Source organism: Cetorhinus maximus, chromosome 18, assembly GCF_964194155.1.
Source record: "Cetorhinus maximus chromosome 18, sCetMax3.hap1.1, whole genome shotgun sequence".
Classification (NCBI taxonomy): Eukaryota; Metazoa; Chordata; class Chondrichthyes; order Lamniformes; family Cetorhinidae; genus Cetorhinus; species Cetorhinus maximus.
The window spans coordinates 19270918-19287631 of record NC_135896.1 but is presented as its reverse complement, the minus strand read 5'-3'; positions in this window follow the sequence as shown (position 1 = coordinate 19287631).

Genomic DNA, 16714 nt, shown 5'->3' with positions numbered 1-16714 from the left:
AAAAATTAAATTAAAGGCTCTGTCATTCTTTGCATGGACCTTATTCACTGATGACCAATATCATTAAACTTTATGTCCCACTCTGCTTGTCTTTGCCCAAATTGCGACACTGTTCTATTGTCTTGACTTTTCTCTTTAGATTTCCTAAATCTCCCTTCACCTACCCCATCCCTTCATTTTTGGTTTAAAGCTCTATTCTATCCACCTCAATGCTCTGTCACTTGGTGAATGGCTCTGGTAACAATCCAGAGATGAATATCTTTGCTGTTCAGCATTTTTATTTGGACCCTAAGTCTTCAAACTCTCTCAGCAGAACATCATTCCTACTTCTACCTAAGTCTTTGGTTTTCTATGTGGACAACAACTAGATCCTCCCCATCCTTCTCCAGCTTTGTTTTCTGCTTTGAGGATTTATTTAACCCTGGAGCCAGGTAGGCAACACAACCTTTGAAACTCTCAGTCACTGCTGCAGAAAACAGTGTCTGTCCTCCTGACTGTACAGTCCCCTATCGCTACTACATTCCTTTTCACTCCTCTCCCCCACATGAATGACTTCTTGCACCTTGGTGCTATGGTCAGTTTGTCCAACTACCCTGCAGCCCATGTCCTCATTCAGCCAAGTAGCAAGTGCCTCACACCTGTCAATCAAAGTCAAGGGCTGAGGCTTCTCCATCACTGCATCCTGGATCCTCATATCTGCCTGACTCACAATCACATCCTCCTGTCCTTGACCACTAACCAACTATAAAGTTCAACTCAATCAAGGGGATGTGATTGTCTCCTGGAACAACAGGTTCGGGTAGCTCCACCTGCCTGTCTGTAAAGTCTGCAGTTCAGACTTCAGCTCAACAACTCTGTTCAAGTTGCAGATACTTACTGCAGACATGATTCCTGGATTGCAATGCACTCCACAAACTCCCACATGTTGCAGTTACAGCGTACCATTTGCCCTACCATTGTCTCCAACCTTATTTATTTATCAATTAATTCCCCCTCTGCGTGGAATTGCCACTTGCACCAATACCCCAGTTTAACATTCTGTGGACAAAATACTTGCTTCCCCAATCATTCTATGCTTCACACTTGTAGCACACTCTGTGCGGTAGCAAACACTGACTATTTGTATAGAGCACTTATGACTCCCACGCAACTTACAACTTTTAAATCAGCTTAAAAGCAAAATACTGCAGATGTTGGAAATCTGAAACAAAAACAGAAACTGCTGGAAAAACTCAGCAGGTCTAACAGCATCTGTGGAGAGAAAAAAAAAATCAGAGTTAATGTTTCGAGTCCGTATGATACGTTAACTCTGTCTTTCTCGCCACAGATGCTGTTAGACCTGCTGAGTTTTTCCAGCATTTTCTGTTTTTGTGTTAAATCTGCTTCCTGGCTAATTAACACTTAGTCAGGCAACCACTTTCAGTAATTAACAGTTTAAAATTCTTTCGAGTTATCAACAGTCACAGATTGCAACTCTTTCGAGTACAATCACAGTTCTTGGTTTCCGGGAGTGGGACATGAACCCACAACCCTCTGATTCAAAGGTGAGGGTGCTATGAACTACTGGCACCAACTGGCAGTTTCTGTTAACAAGGTAATGAGCTTGCAGTTTCTGTTGCAATTTCAAAGTCAAATTCTAAATGTTAAACTAATTTACAACTTGAGGAAAATTTACCAGAGAGATTCTACGTAACTAAATTCCCAATTTTAACACCCTGTTCCTTGATCGCTCTTTGAGGGGGATCTTATTACAGTTGTGTGAGGGGAGGAGTGGGGTGGGGAAATGGATGAGGGCAAAAGTGCAGGAAATGGGAAGGACCAAGTTGAGGACCCTATCTAAGATAGTGTAAGGGAATCATTGATTCAGGATGGAGAATTTTAAGATGGAGAAATCAAGAGAAGGGAATGAGCTCTTTACAGGAAGTGGAGTGAGGAGAGGTATAATACAGATAGTTGTGGAAATCAGTGGGTTTTTAATAGTATGTCAATGAAAAGTCTATCACTAGAGATAAAGAAAAATCCATGAATGGAAAGGAAGAGTCAGGGGTGGCTCAGGGCAAAACTGAGGAAAATGCCAGAATCTGAAGCAGAATTAACAAATTTTTTGTCTTGATGTGATTAACAAGAGGTCAGGAATTTTTTTGAGTAGGACTGCAGCAAAGAGTCTTCAACATATCTGACAAAAGGATAGGTACAGCTCTCATTCATGCAAGTCCCCAGAGCGATATGTTTTACTTCAAAGAAATGAGTGGGCTAAATGGATAAATTGTTCAATATGATAACAAGTTGAGCCCAAATGGAGCAGAGTGTTAGTGAATGGGGATTTGTTCAGCCACTGTTTGAGGGTGTCATGGTGTTGGATTGAGATATAGAGGCATCTAGTAAAGAAACAACAGCGAGGGCCAGAAAACAAGAATTTGTCAGAGTACTAGAGGCTGGCAGAAGAGTCATGAATGTGGATGGGTAGCTACCAGACTGAAGGTCAGGCGGAGGTAGGGTGGGGGAAAGCGTGTAAAGACAAGACAAAATATATTTGGTCGGATGGGAATGCTTTGAATTTCATCTAATGAGAGAATGCTGTTTCTAGATCTTAAGGAGAAGCTATAAGTGGATCGTGCAGGATTGGGAGGCCATAAAGTTGGAAGCCACGAAATTGGAACTGAAAAGATCTTCAGGGGAGATCTAGTCAGTAACCATCTGGTAAATGGTGGTTTGATATTCACTAGTGAAGCTGTGGTCTGGGGGAATAGGAAGAGTTGGAGATCAGCCTTGGTGATGTAGTGGTCTTTCTGCTGCATAAACAAGTTGTCAGCAGGTTTGATTAATGATGCAAGGGTTGGACTGGGCAGAGAGCAAAGAAGTGAAAGATACAGTCAATAACGTGCTGGCAGTTCTTGATAAAAATAGAGAGCAAGAGACTAGAGGGAATAGTTCAGGTGGATCGAGAATTTGAAAATGGGATAAGTAGTCTAATGCAAGGGAGATTTCCCAAGCAAGAAAGGTGGAAGATGCACCGGGCAACTTGTTGAGCTCAAAATTCATTAAATGGGGGCTGTGGGATGATAAAGGTGAATGCTGGTTGTTCAGGGGGTCAGAGGAGTTAGTGAAAATATTGCAGAGAGAGGGGTTGGAAGGAGAGGTGAAGCAGGAAGAAGTTGAAGAGGAAAAAGGGGATGAAGTGAAAGTCTGGCCTGCAAGAGCTTCATTTTTGCCATGTTTGCTGTTTATTTTTGCTTTTTTTATCTCTCTCTCTTGTAATGGCTCGACGGAGCTGACAGGTTTCAACAAGAAACCGCTAACCTTTATTACAGAGAGCTTTTCAAGTGCTACACGCTTGATCAGAACTCTGGTCAGGAAGCCCCACCCCCCAGGTTGCCCATGCTTAGGGCTCACTGGTGTGAGCTTTAACAGAGCATCACATGACCCCGATAGACAGCAGAAGGGGCTGTCACCACAGTTACCACATTTCCTCCCCCTTTAGTTTTTTTTTACAATTTCTATTAAAGGGGAAGCATATGAACATCTAACAACACATACATATATACAATTTCAGGTGATTAAAGATCAAGGGCAGAATCTTCTGTTCAGCGAGCGGGGGCTGGGCCCGCTCACCAACACGTAAAATGACACGGGGTGATGTTGGGCGTGTGTCCCGACATCACCCCGCGTCATTCAGATTTTCAGGTCGGCTGTGTGCCCGCCAACCTGTCAACAGCCTATTAAGGCCGTCAAAAAATTAATTGAAATCATTAGTGGACCTGCCCATCCAACCTTAAGGTTGGCGGGTAGGCCGGGAGCCCTGGCGGGCTTCAGAGAAAGCATGACACCTCATCCACCGGCAGGATGAGGTTTCACGAGTGATTTAAAAATCTCAGAATATTTCAAAATAAAAGTTATGGATATGTCCCAGCTCATGTGACAGTGTCACATGAGGGGACATGGCAGTGAAATTTTTTTTCTCATCTTTATTTGAAGTTTCAAATCTGAGCCAATCTCCCTGAGGCAGCACTGTGCGCTCTTTTGCCTGCGTGTGCGAAAGAGTGCACGCCCGGCTCAGGGAATACCACCACCCCCCGCCGCCCGCACAGGGAGCGCATAGCGCTTCCTGGCGGACATCACGCTAGGCGGGCCTTAATTGGCCCGCACACGTAAAATGGCGGTGTTGAACACATAGTCGAGTGTGGTGTTGTACAATAACTGAAAAGTAAGTGGGAAAGTCGAGATTCCAGAGTGCCTTCTGATAGCCTTTTCATATCAGACTTAAAAGTTTGTACTGCCCTCTCGGCTAGGCTGTTCAATGAGGGATTTTAAGGGGCGGTTTTAATATGTCTGATTCCATTCAAATCCATAAATTTCTGAAACTGTGCTGGTAAAAGCGGTGCGAGTATCTGAAACGATCATTTCTGATAGGCCATGTATGCTGAAACTGTGACGTAGCTTCGGTATAGTTGCATTTGACGTTGGCGACTTGAGTTCATAGACATCTATCCATTTGGAATGTGCATCTACAAACAACAAGAACATGGTACCCAAGAATGGTCCTACGTAATCGATATGTAATCGAACCCAGGGTCGACCAGGCCACTCCCACAGATGCAGGGGAACCAGAACAGGCAACTTCTGTTGTTGCTGACAGTGGAGACAGTGCTTGACCAAGTTTTCAATATCTCCATCAATGCCTGGACACCATAAATAGCTTCGCACAAGCATTTTCATTTTTGATATGCCCGGATGGGCACTATGGAGTTCTGTCAAGAGCGGCTCTCTGTCTTGTGGTGGGACCCCACTCTTGACCCACACAACAGAATCCCACCTTGGCAGCTCAATTCCATCTGTCTGACATGGAATAGTCCCAATTCTCCAGTTACAGGCAGGTTTTGCCATCCTTTTAAGACAAAGTCTCTGACTTTTGATAAAGTTGGATCTCTGTTTGTCCAATTTCTAATTTGTTTTGTACACACAGGCGAAGGATCTAAGAAGTTCAATAATAGCACTAATTCCTGCCCAGCGGGAGCATGCACAATACTGTCTGGCAATGGGAGATGACTGAATGCATCTGCATTTGCAATGTGTAGGCCAGGATGGTACATAAAAGTATGCTCGTATTCAAATAATGTCGGAGTCAATCATTGTATCCGCGCTGATGCTATTGGCAGGATGACCTTGTCCTCGCTGAATAAACCCATTAATGATTTATGGTCTGGCACAATGGTGAAATGGTGACCATGCAGGTACTGGTGAAATTTTTTCACCCCGAATACCACCAATAAACCTTCCTTTTCTAGCTGGAAATCGCCCTGCTCAGCTGTGGAGAGGGTTCTCAAGACATGGCTAATGGGCCTTTCAGATCCATTTTCCATTCTATGTGGTAACACAGCTCCTACTCCATAGGGAGAGGCACCACATGTTAATACCAGCTCTTTCGAAGGGTCATAGTGTACCAATAGACACGATGAATGCAACAATTCCTTTGCTTTCACGAAGACTTCTTCCTATTGTTTCCCCCAAGACCAACGACAGTTCTTTTTTAGTAACGAGTGTAACGGTGCCAACACAGTTGATAGATTTTGTAAGAAGTAGCTATAGTACTTGATCAAGCCCAGGAAAGACTTGAGTTCTGTCACATTGGATGGTGATAGCACATCTTTTATTGCCTGAACTCTGTCTTCTACCAGGTGCAGTCCCATGGTACCCACCCTGTGGCCTAAATAAGTCACTTCTGGTGGCTGAAATGTGCAATTTTCCTTCTTTAACAGTATGCCGGCTTCCATGAACCTCCTTAGCACCCCTTCCAGGTTGGTCAAGCATCCTGTCTCGGTTAACCCCGTGATGAGGACATCATCTAGATATACAGTTACTCATGGGAGTCCTTGCAAAAGGCTCTGGATGATAGAACACGTTGACAAGACCCCGAAGGGTAGGCTGGTGTACTGATAGAAACCCATATGTGCGTTAATAGTTACGTGCTCCCTCAATGTGCTAGTGAACTCCAGTTGCTGGTAAGTGTGGCTCATATCCAGTTTCATACAGGACGTGCCTCCATCCAGTTTGGTATATAAGTCATCTATCCATGGGATAGGGTACTTGTCTAGTTTGGCTGCCTTATTTACAGTCAATTTATACTCCATAGATACGTATGGTGTGGTCGGGCTTAACGACTGGAACTATGGGTGCAGCCCATTCCGAGATTTGAACAGGTTGGATAATGCCCGGCTTTTCTAACTGGCACAGCTCTTTGTCAGCATTTTTCTTTCAATGTATAAGGCACAGGTCTCGCCTTAAAGGAGTGAGGTGTTACCTGTGGCTCCACATGTATCCTGGCCTGCATGCCTTTCCACTTCCCTAGTTCATCCCAAAAACCATGCTGCATTTTCTTAGAAGTTCTGGAAATCCAACAGGTTTGAGATGAAATATCTCAGACCACTCGAGCTTGATCTTCTGTAACCAGTCTCGGCCTGAAAGACTGGGTCCTTCTCCTTTCACAATTATTACAGGGAGCTGGACTGTCTGTTGCTTGTAAGGAGCTAATGCTTTGCTGATGCCCTTTACCTGAATGGATTCTCCCATGTATGTCCTTAGTTTAGCAGTTGTTTGCTCTAGGTTTATTGGCTGTCTATCCTCATTAAGGTACCTGAAAGTGTGCTGTCCCACCACTGTAGTTGAGGCACCTACGTCCACCTCCATTATTAGTGGCTTCTCATTCACCTGGGTTGTCACAGTAATAGGTTCGGTTTTCACAGCTGTTACGTTATACAGGGAATAAACGTCAGTGTCGGCAGCTTCAGTGCAAAATCATCCAGAAGTGCGCTAGCGAGCTGGCAAAACAACATTTTACCCGCCAGCCGCAATGGCAGCTTTTCATACCACATCATCCCAAACCTGCCATATTAATTCAGCATTCCTGGGAAACATGCTGTTTCCATTTGTCTGCCACACCATCACCTCACCACTTCAGCATGTTGACGCCAGATTTAAAGTGCAGCCGTGCACACGCCTCTCAGTGCTCCCAGCCCAGGACTGCTGCACAGAAGACAGGATGGCCCCAAAAGGCAAAAATACTGCACCCCCAGGCTTAGTGACGCATCCCTCAAGTGCCTTTTGGTCACCATGGAGGCCCGCCGTGATGTCATCTAACCCCACTCTGGTCGCAGGAAGGGCAGCAATTTCACCACTCCAGCTTGGTAGGCGATGGCAGTGGTGATCGGTGCCAATGCTGCACAGAAGAGGTTGGCCATCCAATGCAGATAGAGGACGAATGACCTCATCCATGCTGCCAGGGTAAGGCAACTATGTCATTACTCTAAACTCGGGCACTCAAGCTCATCACACATGCACTGGCATCTCACTCACTGCCAGCTCAATGGACATCACCACTCACTCTCTCACACACACCCTCACATCTCCATCTGGCTTCATTTGCTCTGGAGACTCCCTTCTCAGCCCTCACCATCTTATGGCACATACACAGGTCAAGTTGTGCCCCCATACAGATACTGGGATTCTCCCCTTCCCAAGCACAGCCCTCGAACTGCAGCCTCTTCCCTAGCCTGAGAACACTTCTCCCCCTTCCTCAAGCAAGGCCTAGCCCTGCAGCCGTACAAAGCGACCCCCGCCTTATGGCTGGTCTGGTCGGTAGAGACCTGCCCGTAAGGCCACCTAAAAGTGATGTGCTGCTGTCCACGAAGCCTGGCACTGATGACTGCAAATGCTGCCCGAAGGTAGGCAAAGAAACCTCAAAGTCCCGAGCCAAGTGCTGCTCACCAGGTGCACATCGCTTATGGGCTGTTGTGAAACACGTCGGCGGCAGAGGATTCAGCACTGGGGGATGAGTCCAGTGAGCTAGCCTTATAATGATATGCAGACGTATTACAGTGAGGTTCCCGATGTCCGACAGTGGGAGATGTGACCTGCCATTGACGTGTTGAGCGGATGATCGCAAACGTGAAATCAAGTTTTGGCCTTCTTGCTATATTGTCCGCTCATGCCACCTAACACGCTACGCCAGTGGGCACAGACGATTCCACCCTCAGTCTCTGCTGTATTATTTAATTCGATCATGTTGGTTTGCCATTTTGCGGCTGCTTCAGCTTTGCCCGGCATTGCCTTACCACGTGGCATTTCTTATGACAGTAATGGCATTCTCTCTCCTTGAATTTACAGGTATCTGCTCCGTGGTCACCTCCATATTTATAACAACTTAACCTTGAAGTCGTTGCTGAAGCGTTTCTACTAGGGCTTTCTCATGTTTCTCACAGTGGCCATTACATCTCGCTTCGCTGCTGTGGGTCTGGTTTTTGCACCACGCTCAGAGGCAGGTTCCTGCCCAACATGAAATAAGGCGCCATGTTGTATGTGTTGCAAAGCCTGCGAATCTCTCGCCGCACTTTCCATGGCGATGGTGATTTCTAGGCTGCACTTAAAGTCGATGTCGACCTCGGTGAGTAAACAGCGCTATATGGCTTCATCCTGATTTCCACAAACTAATCGGTCCTGCAGCATATCATTTAATGTGTCCCTGAAGCTGCAGTGTTCTGTCAACTGTTTGAGGTTTGCTACATAGGTTCCGGGGCCCTAAATCTGGAATTAAATTTAAAATGCTGCATCATTACGGATGGCTTCAGCTGGAAGTGTGTTTTCATGAGGTCCACTAATTCATTATAGGGCTTGGAATTGGCCGCGCTCAGGGCTGCCAAGTTGCGAATGAGGTTGTATGTTTTATTGTCACATACAATCAAAAGGATGGCTTTCTGCTTTTCCTCTGCAGTAATTTCATTCGCTATGAAATAAAATCTGAGGCAATCTACATACTGGTTCCAGTCTTCCCTAGTCGCATCATACGGATCGATTGTGCTGAAGAGTGGCATGACTAGTGAGTAGTCTTCTTTTTTTTCTTAAAACTCGATGTACTCACAGTGACAGGGCAAGGCGCAGAATCAGAGCTAATTTTACCCTCGTCGCTAAATGTAATGATTTGACGGAGTGGACAGGTTTCAACAGGAAACAGAAAGACTTTATCACAGAGAGCTTTTCAGGTGCTACTCACTCGATCAGGATTCTCATCAGGAAGCCCCACTCCCCAGATTGCCCCCGTTTAGTGTTCACTGGTCGGAGCCTTAACAGAACATTACCTGACCACTAATAGACAGCAGGAGGAGCTATACCCTCGAGGAGTTACCACATATCTATTCTATTGTGAATAAATTTTCATAAAAATGTAGGTATTCTGATATCTTTGTTGGCTTTCCTTAGTATCAGAATATAAGAAAAGACAGCTCTCTAATTGGGGCTTCATTTGTATGTTTCTGTCTAAGACTTTGATTACTTGTGAGGGTTTCTTTTCTGGTGCTAGGTGAGAGAAATCTTAACCATTTACTTCACCATATCTTTCCGTTTGATTAACAATCAATAGATCTAACCCAAGGAAGTGTTCTATTCTCAGGACCGAGAATTTTCAGTCCAATAAATATTAAAATGGAAAGAATATTGGGACTCAAAGGAATTTTTCTTTAGAACTAGGACAAAGGGCATAAGTGCAGCAATTAGAAATTCCACTAGTGTTCTGTGCTGAAGGCAAGTTTTTGATAGTGTAGTTTTCCATCGGGATATAAATAATGTGTTGGAGATTATTGCTAATGTCTGATCGTGACATTTGCAGGAAGGAAACTTAGATCAAAACAGCCTTTGGAGACAGGAAAACATGTTTTTTGTCCGTGACTCCTACAGTGGTGGCTTTCTGTCCACTGAAGAGACAGTATTGTCTTCAGTTCTATTTTTAAAACTGTAAAAGTCATCTGCACACATTTGATTATTATCATTTTCAAACTTCATTGTGTTCTGTACAAATCTTGCTTGCCTAAAAAAACAGCCATTCAGCACCACTTTCTGCTTTCTGTCCCTTAACCAATTTTGTATCCATGCAACCATTGCCACATAATTCCCATGGGCTTCAATTTTTCTAACGTGTCTATCATGTGGTACTTTATCAAAAACCTTTAGAAAGTTAACGGAGACAACATCAAATGCACTATCCTCTTTAACCTTGTTAATAAAGAACTCAATTAATTTACTCAAACACAATGTAACTTTAACGAATCTGTGCTGGCTTTTGTTTATTAACACATTTTTCCAAGTACCAATTAATCTTCTTCAAAATTAGCATCTCTAAAAAGTTTCCCCACCACTAATATTATGTTGACTGGTCTGTAGTTGCAGGAACCCTCTCACATTTTTTGAACAGGATGTAACATTTGCAATCCTTCCATCCTCAGGGATTGCTCCCACATTTAAAGAGGATTGGACCAGGCCCTCTGTAATTTTTATTCTTCCTTCCAACAGCAACTCAAAATGCTGAAATGCCCTTCCTAACACCACTGTGGGCATGCCTATACTATATGGACTGTAACAGCTCAATAAGTCAGCTCGTTGCCAACTGCTCAAGGGCAATTAGGAATGGGCAATAAATGTTGGCCTTGCCAGCAATGCTCACATCCCATGAACAAATAAATGAGGAAAAAAAGCTAATGTGAAAACTCACCCTCTGGAGTGATGGAACCTTCACTATCCTTTTCCTCTGCCCTGACTGCAAGACATATATGCCTGGTGTCACACCATGTGCAGATCCTATCAAGTTATCCTCTCAATTATGTACAGCATCAATATCTGAGCTGGTGGCTGTGAGTGTGAGATTGAGTGATTGTGTTTGTTCTTCATCACTGCCTTCTTGCTCTTCAAACTGTTGGTTGTCCACCCCTGCCTGGCCAGGTTACAGTTCTTGGGTATCTGAAAGAAGAAAGGCACAAGAGTAGGGGTTGTGTGAAGGGGACAGGAATGGAGTATGAAAGAAGTACACACTTACACCATCTACAGCTTTTAAAAAGTAATTGCAAAATGAAGGAGAAGTGGGATGTCTAAAGGATGATTATATATGTGCTGCCATCTTTGATGGTTTCAGCTCTTGCGCTGGTTACTCCAATAATGCTGAACGCCATCTCACTCCTCCCTACTGCTGTAATCTCCTCCAGCTCCACAATCCTCCAAGATATCTGCACTCACCTAACTCTTATCTCTTGAGCATCCCCGATTTTAATTTCACCACCATTGGTGGCACAGCCTTCAGTTGCCTGGGGCCCATGACCTGGAATTCCCTCCCCAAACATTTCCACCTCTCTATCTCTCTTTCCTCTTTAAGGCTGTCCTTAAAACCCATCTCTTTAAGTAAACTTTTGGCTATTTGTCCAAATGTTGCCTTTTATGACTAGGTGTCAAATTTTGTTTGATAGCACTCCTATAAAAGCATCTTGGGATATTTTGCAATCTAAAAGGCGCTATGTAAATGCATGTTGTTGTAATGTCCCTAGTTTATATTATGATGATTGATCCCTATTATTACTACTCTAAATTTCTTGCAGCTTTCTGCAATTTGACTGTAAATTTCTCCTTTATCTCCTTCCCACTATGTGGTGTGTCGTGAAGATGTACTTTATGCAAAATCATTATTTTTAGTCCATCAGCTGGAAACCTGAATTGAACTTATAAAAACAGACTTTTTAGAAACACAGGGAATAAAGTGACTTGAACTCACAGCCCAAGATGGCTAACCGCAATTTTCATTATTATACATTCCACATTCCAATTCATTGTTGTGGAGTCAGGCTGTATGCAAAACCCATCAAAGACAATGACTTTAGGGGATTGTGAAGGACTCACATCTCCTGTCCCATTAGACAGGTATCTATGGCAATCACTTGAGATGTGAAACTGTTGGAGATGGTCCATTAAGACTAACTGCTTAGATAGTGGGAGCCTGGCTAAGTTAGCTCATCAAGCCATCTGTGGATTACATGGACCATGTCTTTTTCGGAATCACCCTGGAAGTTGGAAAAGGAAGGTCACATGACAAGCCAACCCTTCGTATGTTTTAAGCATATTTTCTCAGCAGAACTGAGGACAAGCAGCTTAGGAAGATGACTAAGTGGGGTCCCTCCTGCCTCCTTTTTTCTCCAGCCCACCTGGTATGCTTTGAGCCCTGTCCGTAGGTTGTGATAATCCAGGATGCCCTGCTGAAGACACAGATTTCTCAAAAGAATGCAACCCAGCACTACTGTCTCCCGAAGAATAACTAACTCCGTCACCTACATCTTTACATTGGAAGCATTGAGGCCGTCAAATTCAGCATGAAACCAGCCGATAAACAGACTGTATACTCTTTTTCTTTTCCTATGGACGAGGGTTTTGCCCTCGTCGGGTGGGCTCGGTGGGGGCAAACAGGAGCGGACAGGAAGCTGACCGCCACCCACGATCGGGGCCTGACCGCGATTTCACGCCGGTGGGTCAATGCCTCAGGAAGATGAAGATTTTAAGAATTAAAAATAAAGAATGTTAAATTGTTAAAAAACATGTCCCCTCATGTGACTCTGTCAGGGACAAGTTATTAATGAAATGCTTAAATTTTTATTTAATTTTTAATTGAAGTTGGAAATCTCATCCCGCCTGTGGATGAGGTTTCCTAAAAAATCCAAAGGCCGCTTGGCCTTATCGTCTGCCCGCCACCCGTAAGGTTGGATGGGTAGCGAAAAATTTATTTCAGTTGGGGCTTTAATGGCCTTAATAGGCCTGCTAATGGTCAGCGGGTGCGCTGCTGACTCCTGTGTTCGCACGCTGACTGAAACATCATGCGAGTGCGGAGTGCGTGATGACATCGGGACGCTTGCCCAATGTTATCGCACGTCATTTAACATTCATTCAGGTCAGGCACTCGCCCGCCCAACGAGCTAAAAACTCTGGCCATGGACTCTATTTGGCCAACCTATCCTTCATTCTATAATCTGTATTTGGTGTGTGTGTGCTGAAGTATTTTATTATTTTATTTAGATTGGTTTAAGTATAGTAAAGCTAACCTCTTTCTTTTTTCAACTCAATTAAACCCATCCTATTGGTTCTTTTATGATCACAGCACATAAACAGTTAAGTACTCACTGAATTGGCAAGTAAGTCCTTCTGAAAAAAAAACCTGTTATGGTCAAACAAGGCAAGGGAAAAGAGGGGAGCCATTCAACCCTCCTCACTGGGTCGTAACAGGTGGTCTACACACAGCAGTGTAACTGCTCCTTTATTATTATTTATTTTTATCCAAATAGATTCTGTCTTTGAATGCTCCAGAATATCATTCCTTTCTGTGCTGTAACAGACCTTCGATCAATTTGTACAAAATGCTCTGAATCTGTTGGCCAGGAAGGGAGCAGTTCTCTCAATGACAATGATAGCGAAAATCCCAGAGCCTCCAAAAGAGTTTATTTAGTATCACAGTCCCACTGCATGGTTGGTCCTTTATTTCATACCTGAGGAGATGCTGAAATGAATAGGCAACATTCTGATGAGTATGGAAGCAGCAGAAGTCAGTAAGTGGAGTCGAGACCTATTCCATAAGGGAGGATGCACTTCTCACTATCAACAATCAAGTGGATTGCATTTCTATTCTCTTTGTAGGTGACCCATTCTCTAAAATTGCAAGTAGAGCAGTCAAATCCATGCAGGAAGGTAGCTCCTAGCATACACAGTCTTATTGGTGGATTCACAGTGCAAGTGGAGTTGGAGTTTATGATGGGATTCATTTATGTTGCAACTCTACCCCATTGATACAGTGTTAAAGTCTTCCTGATAGTTAGGGTGAGGACTGGACAATGCTTCTTCTTTGAAGGAGGTAGGACTAGCAGAATTATGTTACCAGCCAGAATTTCTACCAGTTAAACCTATGGCAACTGCTACATGTGCCTTCACAATGGCAAAAGTGGCCTCTCATCAAATTCAGAAAGACCAGTAAGGTGATTTGCTGCCATTAGAAGGCTTGCCTTACCAGAAAAGAATACAGTTTTGACCAACTCTTCATTCTGTAGTTAGATCGGTGACACAGGGTGACCAATGGCTGCCTGTTGCCACAATTTCAGTTCCCCTGCACCTCCCACCCTGGCCAATTAGCAGGTTTCCCAGCTTTTTTCACTGCTGCTGCAGGTACTGGTGCACTTTACTTAAAATTATTAGTTTCCAACATGATCAGAAGCATTTTTTCTGGCCAGGGCAGATGCAGCCCCATGTACAAAATGCTGTGGCAGCAGTGTGGGGTCATAGATTCACACTTCCTTCATAGTCAACTACCACTATGGACAGATGAATGGTGATTTATTCACCGATGTCCAGAAGATCATGTCAATTATTAACCATCATATAACCTGTCGTGCAGTCGGTCATGTAGCTGTCTTATAAATATAGCAGACACTCCAACTATAAACCTTTGATTGTTATAGAATTTCTGTTGCCATCTTCACCAAGTTGAGTGTTGTACAAAAACCAGGATCATCCTCCGCCATTTCCGCCAACTCCAGCATGATGCCACCACCAAACACATCTTCCCTTCACCCCCCTGGCGGCATTCCGCAGGGATCGTTCCCTCCGGGACACCCTGGTCCACTCCTCCATCATGCCCTACACCTCAACCCCCTCCCACGGCACCTTCCCATGCAACCGCAGAAGATGTAACACCTGCCCCTTTACTTCCCCTCTCCTCACCGTCCAAACACTCCTTGCAAGTGAAGCAGCATCTCACTTGCACTTCCCTCAATTTAGTCTACTGCATTCGTTGCTCCAAATGCGGCTTCCTCTACATTGGAGAGACCAAACGCAGACTGGGTGACCGCTTTGCAGAACACCTTCGGTCTGTCCGCAAGCATTACCCAGACCTCCCTGTCGCTTGCCATTTCAACACTCCACCCTGATCTCATGCCCACATATCCGTCCTTGGCTTGCTGCATTGTTCCAGTGAAGCTCAATGCAAACTGGAGGAACAGCACCTCATCTTCCCACTAGGCACTTTACAGCCTTCCAGACTGAATATTGAGTTCAACAATTTTAGATCATGAACTCTCTCCTCCATCCCCACCCCCTTTCCGATTCCCCCCCTTTTTTTTCCAATAATTTATATAGATTTTTATTTTCCCACCTATTTCCATTATTTTTAAATGTATTTCCATCCATTGTTTTATCTCTACCTTTTAGACTTTTTTGATTCCTTCACCCCACCCCACCCCCACTAGGGCTATCTGTACCTTGCTTGTCCTGCTTTCTACCCTTAATTAGCACATTCCTTAGATAATATCACCACCTTCAACACCTTTTTGTCCTTTTGTCTGTGACATCTTTTGGTTATCTCCACCTATCACTGGCCCTTTATCCAGCTCTACTTGTCCCCCCCCCCCACTACCTTAAACCAGCTTATATTTCACCTCTCTTCTATTTTTCCTTAGTTCTGTTGAAGGGTCATTCAGACTCGAAACGTTAACTGTGTTCCTCTCCCCAGATGCTGCCAGACCTGCTGAGTTTTTCCAGGTATTTTTGTTTTTGTATCATATAATGGAACATTGCAGCCCTGTGTTACTGTAATAAGCTTGGTGTACCAGACAGGCTTCTTGTAAGAAACAGTAAATTTTATTTACAGAGCTACTGATGAAGCTATATGCTTGCACACAGACCAAGGCTAGAATGCTCCACCCTTAAGATTACCCACGCTTAGGGCTGATTCATCTATAAAGTTTCATGATACCCGAAACAGTAGAAAGGTTTTACTTACAATCACTACATTCCTCCCCTTTTAATTTTGTTTTGTCTTGCTTATCTACAAAAATATCTTAACCTATAGCATATGGAAACTGATGAGCAGTGTTCTGGTGAAAGATGTGAAATCTTTCTGCACAAGTTAAAGGCAGATGTTTCAGTCCAGGGCCTCTTTCCTATGCTTTGTGCAGCCTCCGAACCAAAGTGATAGTCCTGCCTCACACTCCCTGGAAACATTATTGATGCCTGCACCTCAGCAGTGCCTGTCATTTCTGCCAGAATGTAGTGGGTAGGCACCACAGAGTTCTCTCATTCTTTCTGTGTGCTTTCAGCACCTTTAAGGTGGGGCTGGCCCCCATCTCTTCAGCATCTGTGACCAGTGATGCTGTGCTCCTGAAGGGCTCAGGTGCTGAAGGTGGACAAATGATCAGATGCTTCTAAAGTTTCATGGTTGTGTCTCTATGATATGACCCTGATCACAGAGTGCAAGCGAGCTGCCCTCGGCCAGTCAGGAGTCACATTCTCAGAGGCCATGTGAAGATCTATGGAGTGTCCTCACTGCATGTCGTCATCCTCCTTCTGCAATTGAGTGATCATTAGGGCCTCCACTGCATCTCCATGACAGGAGCATTCTCACAGAGGGTATTCGCGCTGCCATAAGCCAGACTGGAGTCAAACGTTCACAGATGCAATGTGAGGATCTATGATGTCACCTCACTGCATGTCACCATCATCCTCCACAAACCTGGCTGCTATGAGGGCCTCCCAAGTGTGCCTGCCTCATCTAGGAAATGCGAGGGCCTCATCCCCATCATCGTCACCTCCAAGGACCTCCTCATCCTCATCGGCATCCTCCTCATTGGAGGAGGCCTCCAGCTCCTCCATCTCCTCCTCAGCCAGCTGATCTCCCCATTGGAGCGCCAGGTTGTAAAGGGTGCAGCAGATGACGATGATTCGTGACACCCTCTGTGGACTGTATTGCAGGGCTCCACCAGACCGGTCCAGGCACCAGGACCTCATCTTCAGCATCTCAACAGTCTGCCCCACCAAGTTGTGAGCTGCAGCATGAGCCTTGTTATACTGTCACTCTGCTGCAGTCTGAGGCTGCCAC